This window comes from Setaria italica, chromosome VI, assembly GCF_000263155.2.
Source record: "Setaria italica strain Yugu1 chromosome VI, Setaria_italica_v2.0, whole genome shotgun sequence".
Lineage (NCBI taxonomy): Eukaryota > Viridiplantae > Streptophyta > Magnoliopsida > Poales > Poaceae > Setaria > Setaria italica.
Window position 1 is genome coordinate 22930312 of NC_028455.1, and position 8957 is coordinate 22939268.

At 49.9% G+C, this 8957-nt stretch overlaps 1 pseudogene; it reads left to right on the forward strand.

The window, feature by feature from the left end:
- Positions 1 to 2197: 2197 nt before the first annotated feature.
- LOC101759250 lies at positions 2198 to 3466 on the forward strand (annotated as a pseudogene).
- Positions 3467 to 8957: the final 5491 nt, after the last annotated feature.

The window sequence follows — 8957 nt, forward strand, 5'->3', positions numbered from 1 at the left end:
GTATATTCATTGACTTGGCCCGTGCTTGATATAATAAGGCAACTAGCAGGTTAATTGCTTGTTAAAGTGCTCACGACACCGCAATCATGGATATTAAGTGATTTCAGCCCGTGGCACGAGCTCAACAATAAGCTTTCAAGTCTGAAATATATGATGACGCATATCTGTGGTAGCGGCAGTATATCATGAGCATCATGTAATATTTTTTACACTAGCATAAAGTCTACAAAATCATTCCATTTGGAATCTCACTTTTTACAATGTAATAACTAATAAATTACCACTATTAGGGGAGCGGGCTGCCCGTGTGAGAGAGGAGGAGATAGGAGGTGCTAGTGGAAGGAAAAGGAGAGAGATAAGGAAAATGAGCGAGAGGAGAAGGTATTAATGTGGAGAGAGGAGGGGCGCGTGTGGGTAGGGTGTTTTGTCACGGTTGGAGCCACCAACCGGGACAAAAGACCCCCCTTTTGTCCCGGTTGGTAATTCCAATTGGGACTAAATCTTTTGTCGCGGTTGGAATTACCAACCGGGACTAAAGGGGGGTCCTTTGTCCTGGTTGGAATTTCCAACCAGAAGAAGGGGTTGGGTGGCGTCGGTGCCTGATCTTTACAACCGGGACTAAAGCCCCTCCCATTGATGTCCTTTTGGTGCCTCATTTTTGAGGTCCAAAGTCAACTGGGACAAAAAGGGTTGGATGGAAGGTCAGCTCTCTAATAGTGGTAATTTATTAGTTATTACATTGTAAAAAGTGAGATTCCAAATGGAATGATTTTGTAGACTTTATGCTAGTGTAAAAAATATTACATGATGCTCATGATATACTGCCGCTACCACATATGAAGTTTTTGGTAGTATACAATTAATCTTGACTATCGCATATTTTATACTAATCCTTTTCGAAGACTAGTATAGCCTAGTATTGTGCACGGTAAAAGAGTTCGTGATGTTATGGACGAGTCAGTCTTTCTGATCAGCACCAACCACCAACTGGTTCATTCAATCACTTGTGTAACATTTCTGTGGGTTTGGTGGTGGATGGATGGCGTCGTCTCGCTGCTGCTTCTTTGCTTGCCTTTGGTGTACGTGTTTTCTGGAGAACAAATTGGTGATTGCTGCTACTTGCATCCACCAGGTTGCATCGTCTGTGCTTGATACTATGTTAATTTGTGTGTGAGCTTGAAATAAGAGAGGGTCTCATGTGGTTTGGTGTCTCTACCATAGTCACAAAACCCTCATGTTGTGAGTGCTACTTGCATTGCATTTTCTGTGCTTGATACAAATGTTAAATTGTGTGCGTCCCTCATGTGAGTGACGTCCCATTTATTTGTTTGGTTCTGTCTGTGGGTTGGGCGCGCGCTCGAAATAAGAGAGAGGATGTCATGTGCCTTTGTGTGTCTACTGTTGTCACAAAACCCTCATGGACTCATGGTGTGAGTGCGTTTGAATTGCAAAAGACTGGAGATAGTTTGTATGCTTGATGGATTATTCAGCAGCATGGTAATGCTGCACATTAGTAGCATATGTATTTGCAAAATATTTGTTGTGATCTGAATCAAGCTTGCATAATCTTGTTCTTTGAGCGACTTTGACATGATCAACTTATAGAGACAGCCGCATGGTTCAATCTGTAGGTTGAATTCTCCTGTCAGATACACCAGGAAAATAGAAGGTTCTCCTGTTTAATTTATACGTCTGCACATTTGGTAGGAGTACAAAAGACAGAAGAAGCTAGGAGCTCAATATATAGCGTCACCAAATCAGGGGCCTGCTTTTCTAAAGCCAAAAGGAAAACGTGTACAAATTTCTACGTGTTTTCTTCGACTATTCTTTGCGCTTCCTCTTCGTGCATTGCCAAATAAAGAACAGAGCGGATCTCACAATCGAAACAAAGAAGGAGAAAACCGAGCCGGTAGGAATGAAGAACGAAATGCTAGCTTTCAGAGAATAATTATTGCAAACATTACCTTCTTCCATCTCTCTCGATCGATCCCGTTCAGCTCGATCCTTCGATCTGATGTTCTGCACCTTCAAGCTGAGGAGCCTCCTCTTCCTCTGGCGCGCTCTGACGCTGGCGCTGGTCTCGTTCATCTCCCATTTCCTCTGGTGATCCATCGATCGCTGTGAAGCTTTGAATTTGGTTAGCCGCTGGGATCGATTAGCTAGGGTGTCCAATTCTTGTCATGCATATTCGTCGACGATGGGATCGAGGGACTACTACGAGATCCTAAACGTCGACCGTGGCGCCACCGACGACGACCTCCGCAGGGCCTACCGCCGGCTGGCCATGCGGTGGCACCCCGACAAGAACCCCGCCGGAAAGGCCGACGCCGAGGCCAGGTTCAAGGAGATCACCGAGGCATACAACGTACGCGTGAATTCCCTTCAATTCGTGCTTTTGCATTGACACACCGGAAACAAGAATTGCTCGATTTAGTTTTGTTCATTCTGATGACACGAGGGAATTCATTGATTTGATCAAAAGGTTGGATGATCTCAGGTGCTCAGCGACGCGGACAAGAGAGCGGTGTACGACGAGTACGGGGAGGAAGGCCTCCGCAGGGAGGTGCCGCAGGCCGGCGGCGGCGGCAACGACGACATCTTCGATGAGTTCTTCGGGAGCACGCCGTTCACGTACTGCAACACGGCCGTCGGAGGAGGCGGCGGCGGCAGTCGGCAGCCCCCGCCGCCCCCGGCGTGGGACAGCGGGTTCGGCCGGTCGTACCGCCGCAACCAAGGTGGCAGTGGCGCGACGTCCACGATGGCGCCGCCACCGCCGCCCGTGGAGAGCAGGCTGGCGTGCACCCTCGAGGAGCTCTACATGGGCGTCACCAAGAAGATGAGGATCTCCCGGAACGTCGTCGACGCCAGCGGGTAAGATTTCAATTTCACCCATTTGCTCTGCTAATTGCCATGTTCGATCAAATGAGCGTAGGAATAACAAAACATTTCTGATCGAAATGTGAACGAATGCAGGAGGATGAAGACGGAGTCGGAGATCCTGTCGATCGAGGTGAAGCCCGGGTGGAAGAAGGGCACCAAGATCACGTTCCCGGGCAAGGGCAACCAGCAGTGGAGCCAGCTCCCCGCCGACCTGGTCTTCGTGGTCGACGAGAAGCCCCACCCCGTGTACAGGCGCGACGGCAACGACCTGGTGGCGGAGGCCCGGGTCACGCTCGCCGAGGCGCTGGGCGGCACGGTCGTAGTCCTCGCCGCGCTCGACGGTCGCGAGCTGGCCGTGGACGTGGGCGGCGGTGGTGGCGACGAGGAGGAGGAGGAGGAGGGACCCGTGGTGTGCCCGGGGTACGAGCTGGTGGTGCCGATGGAGGGCATGCCCATCGCGCGCGAGCCCGGGCGCCGCGGCAGCCTCAGGATCCGGTTCGACGTCGCGTTCCCGGAGCGGCTCACGCGCCGGCAGCGCGCGCAGATCAAGCGCGTGCTCGAGGACGGCGGCCAGGCCGGCTGCTAGCTTGCTGCCTGTCACCTCACCTGCGGGCTGCGGCCGGCTAACGGGCTAAACGCAGTGCTGCATTGTAACACCCAAAAATTTCAATAATTCAAATTAATTAAAATATGCTCAAATTAGGGTGTTATTTAAATTTTAGGCATTTAATTTCATTTTCTTTAATTCAATTAATTCCTCATAGGAATTATTTGTGCATTCATGCTGGTGCAATTATTTTTGATTGCTTGAGTTTGAATCAAAGTTTGAATTTTGAATTTCCAAATTTAAATTTAAATTCCAAAACCATTCCTTTTTCCTCTTTCTTTTTCTTTTTCTCTTCTCCACCCGGGCCGCATCCCTTCCCCTTTCTTCTTTCGGCCCAGCACCCCGCCCTTTTTCTTTTTCTTCCGCGCGGCCCAGCCTCAGCAGCCCGCCGGCCTCCTCCTTTTTCTCCGCGGCCCAGCTCCACCTCCGCTCGGCCTGCCTCGCCAGCGCCCGCTCGCCGCTTCCTCTGCCGCGGCCCACGCGCGCGCGCCGGCCCGCGTAGCCGCCCCGGCCTGCTGCTCACCCGACGCCGCGCAGCCCGCGCGCCGGCCCACGAAGTCGCGCCGGCCCGCCACTCACCTTCTCCTTCCTCCGGCCGGACTCCGCTCCGTCCCGCAACCGCCGCTCCGCCATCTCCGGAGTCCCGCCGGCCCCCGCTCCGATTCCTTCGGGGATTCAAACTCGGGGCTCTATCTCCAAACCCCTATAAAAGCCGCCGCCTCCTCCCGGTCTCCTCCGCCCAAAACCAGCGCCGCAGCTCCCCAAACCCTAGCCGCCACAAGCTCCAGCGCCGCCGTCGCTTTCCCGCCGCCGTTTGCCGCCTCCGGTGAGCTTCCGTCGACGAGAACCCCCAAAATGAGTTCGCCGTGTTCTCCTCTATCTTTTGGTGCAAGCCGCGCGCCAAACCGTGCACCGGAGCGCTATTTCGGGTTACTCCGGCGACCCGCCGCCGCTCGCCGTCGCGCGCCGCCGCTCGCCGCCGCCACCGCTCTGTTTCCCCGCCACCGTCGCGAGTCGTGGACGACCGTGGCCGTCCGATCTCGATCCGATGGTCAATCGCGGGTCAAATCAGACCGCGTACCGGTCAACTACGCCGCGCCGTGCCGCTTTTGCACTTAAGCCCCCGCCTTTTCCGCAAATCAACCCGCGGTCCAGATCGCGTTGAAAATAATTCCAGATCTACCCTCGCACTTTTCGGTTTGACCCTTGAGTTCTCCAGAAATCAACCCGCCATCCGGGTTTGATGTTTTTACGCATCAGACCCTGGGTTTATACGCATAATTACGTATAAGCCCTCGGTTTTCGCGGATAGGCCCTAAAAGTTTTGTTTTTCTCATAGAAAAGTCCCTGGATTTTGTTTTAATCATATCGTTTGCATCTTAACTCCGTTTTTCGCGTTCTTTATATCCACGTGTTCGTTTTAAAGCGTAGATCATCTTTTCAAGCTTGTTTTCTCTATTTAACTATGTTTGGTGTACTGTTTTCTTACTTTTTGCCCATGTTTGCTTGTATGTGCTCGTGTGACGCGTGTAGACGCCCCGCAGTTCGAGGGAGTTGCCGATCAAGCTTTCGAGGAGTACGAACAGCAGGAGCAAGGACAAGAAGGCAAGTCGTGTCCTTGATCACTACCTTTTTGTCCTATACACCTTTACTTTCTCGTACTCAACATTTATGCTATGCACATATTAAGATTAAATTGATGGGTCCCAATTAAGGTTCGCCTAGATTGATTTACCTTTGCCTTGACCAACCGGTTTACTTTATGTTGAGTAGCTCATGCTTAGTGCTTACTTGGTACATGGTGGTTTAAATACACATAATGCTTAATCTTGACTTACTTCTGTTATACCTTTCATTAAGACAAGATCATTATTTGTTAATCGGAACATGGAGCGACCACCCAGGAAAACAGTGCTACCACAAGACTAAATGGCTCTGGTCTTGGCTGATTAATTAGAAACTCTAGTTTGGGGTAATCTTACCGAAAGGGCAAGAGGGGAGGCGTTGATGGGATATAGCACTCGCTCTCTTGGGAAGTGGGCTTGGCTAAGACACTATGCCCTCTAGGGGACTGCTATGTTTCGCTTCGACCTGAAACCTTAGCGGGTTACTACATTGCTAGCGAATCTTTGTAAAGGCCTCGTAGCGTCCCTATGCAATCACACCTCGGAAGTGTGGTATGGTGCCTAGCTAGCATCGCATGGTTGGGTCCAAAGTTCTTTTGAACTTTTACGCGACTTGTGGGTAAAGATGTGCCACCTCTGCAGAGTGTTAAACTGATCGATCAGCCGTGCTCACGGTTAAGAGCGGCCTGGACCCTCACATGATAATATTATCGGAAGATGGATTTAACTTGTTATCATTTCATGCATATGTTGTTTACTTTATTTATGATCAAGTTTAATTTCGGGTGGTATAAACTTATACTTAGTTAATTGCTAATAAAACTTGACCAACTTAATTAAAAGCGAATGCTATTTATGCCTTAGCCATACCTTGAATTAGCCTTACACTACACTATTCCCCACGACTTGTTGAGTACCAACCATAAGTGTACTCACCCTTGCAAAACCGCTGTTCAGACCAAGATAATTGGGAAGAGGAGTATCTACACGACTTCGAGGAGTTCTAGGCGTACGTTTCTTCAGTCAGCTGCCTGTGGAGTCGTCGTCATCTTTGGAGTTCCGCTGCGTAATAATTAGACTTTGTGGTTTATGTGAGACCTTCGGTCATGTAATAATGGTTAATACTCTCTTTATTTGATTTAGCACTGTCTTTGCTATTCACTATTGTCGTACATGTGTGTAACTTGATCCTGGCGCACATGTATTTAATGCACTCGATTTTGTCCTTAAAATCGGGTGTGACAAAAGTGGTACCAGAGCCGTGTTGACTGTAGGACGTTAGCCTAGTTAGAAAAGGGTCGTATTTAAGGATTATAATCTAGTAGCCATTCCTACCTTTCTTAATTTAAATCTACTTATTTATTCTTAAACTTGATTTGTCTCATCCTTGTTGCTATTTTATTATCTAGCTTTGTTCAAAATTTTATTCTAAAAATTTCTTCTTTCTTTCTGTTAGATGGCTCGCACCCGGTTGACCGCACGCAAGAGCACCCGTCCGTCGTGTCATGGCATCGCGCCGTCGCACGCCCCCGTGGAGCCTTGGGACGAGGAGGAAGAGGAAGAGATCTTCCAGCATACAGGGGATGAGTCCGACGAGGACGCCGCGACCGTGGAGCAGGAGACCACACCGTCGCCAGCACCGGCGCCCGCTCCTGCACCAGCCCCGACGCCCGTACCGGTCGTCGACTTGACGGATGATGAGCCCGAAGCAGATCCCGAGCCCGAGACATGGATCAAATGGGTGAAGGAAGATTATGGCCAAGGAGTGCACATGGCCGACATCCTCAGGTGGACTTGTCACCGCTTGGGGTACGGCATGAGGCCACTCTACAAGTGCTCCCGGTTCACCCACCCTCGCTATCCCACTTTTTGGGAGGTGAAGGTTGTCCTTCGTGAGGAGCACGAAGGAGGATGGGAGGTGAAGGCTATTCACCATGATGTGACCATAAGAAGGACCATGGAATCCGGCATTGCCGAGGCCGCCAGGAGGGCACTTGAGGTCGTCTCCCACAAGGAACGGCCGCGACTGCAGCACACTTACCATCGGTTCCTTCCTTACCGAGCTAGTGGGGAAGCAAGGACCTTCATCGCTACTAATGACGGGGTTGACATGGCTACAGACTTCCTCCGCAAGTACACGTCGGCAGCTCTCACCGCGTTGAATGAAGCAAACAACCACATCCAGGAGCTTCAACAGGAGGTTCAGGAACTCCGGTGGGAGAGGGATGCGAATATGGCTGCCGCGACGGGAGCACCGCCGCCGCAGGAGTTTGCTGTTCATCCCGCTTCGTCGCCGTCGCCTAAGCGTCCCCGCTACGACTCGCCCGGCGCCGCCGCAGAAGACCTCTAGGAAATTAGGAGTGTTTTAGTTTAAATTCTTATAATCGTTAGACGTCGTTCGAGTGTGTTAGTTAAAGTGTGCTTAGATGATTGGTTTTGTGCTAGATGTTTGAGTTGGATTTTGTAATGAGTGCGGTATGTGGGGCAAATGCCACACGATACTGGTCTTAATAAATAAAGTGCTTAGTTGGGTTATATTTCTGTTCTAAATCAGTATTTAATCTTCCTTAATCATGATCTACCATCTATCTAAATCTATTCATCATGCAAGCTAAGCGACATTCAATTCTATCTCGACATTAACAGACACGCCAGAACTCCAAATGACATGAAACCAGTCGGGTTAGTTTCAGAACTTTGTGGAGAATTTTCTGTAAATTTTTCAGAATTTTTGGAAAATCTGTCTGGGAGATGTATGCGAATTAGTAAAGCAATCAGAATCTGAAACTGTCAACCGACACTGTCAGCTTGTTAATTTTGTAACTCGAGATCCAGAAGTCCGATTGAGATGATTCCAGTTGGGTTGGTTCACAAATTTAATAAGTTACGACTTGGTAATTTTTCAGTATTTATGGACACTTCTTATGACGGCCACACCTAATTAAATAGGGCTAACAGAATCTGTTTTCTTTTACATCTTGACGCTTTATCTTTCTTAGTTATTCTTTCACACATCTATCTAAATCGATTGTCTCTAACGCTCAGATGGTAAACACCAGGTCCGGATCAGGAGTTGACCGTCCCGCAGTGCCTCGCCACGGGGACAACAGCAGCAATCCCAACACCGCTCCGCAACAGAACCAGCAAGCACCTGCAGGGATGGAGCAGTTTCTAGCAGCTCAGACTCAGCTTCTCGCCGGACTGACCAACACCGTGGCAGCTTTACAAGCTCAGCTGAACAATAACAACAACAACCAGCAGCAGCAGCCGCCGCCAAGGGACAGGCACAGGGAGTTCATGAGCCACAAGCCCCCGACATTTTCACATTCTCCGGATCCGTTAGATGCTGATGACTGGCTGAAAACAGTGGAGAAGATGCTGAATATCACCCAGTGTACGGACAGGGAGAAGGTCCTGTATGCTTCAGGACGTCTGGAAGGGCCAGCTGCTGATTGGTGGGATGCTTACACCGCCACACATGCCAATGCTAATGGCATCACCTGGGATGAATTCAGGACTAGCTTCAGAAGTCATCATATTCCTTCCGGATTGATGAAGCTTAAGAAGAAGGAGTTCCTTGCTCTCAAGCAGGGGAACATGACAGTGGCAGAGTACAGGGACAAGTTTGTCCAGTTGTCCCGATATGCTCCCGAAGATGTTGCTGATGATGAGCAGAAGCAGGAGCTGTTCTTGGATGGGTTGATTGGACCGCTCCAATACCAGCTTATGTCGCACACCTTCCCCAGTTTCCAGAAGATGCTAGACAAGGCAATTGGCCTGGAACACAAGAGGAACGAGCTCGGGGAGATGAAGAGGAAATTTAATTCCCAGTCGTCCTCAGGAAG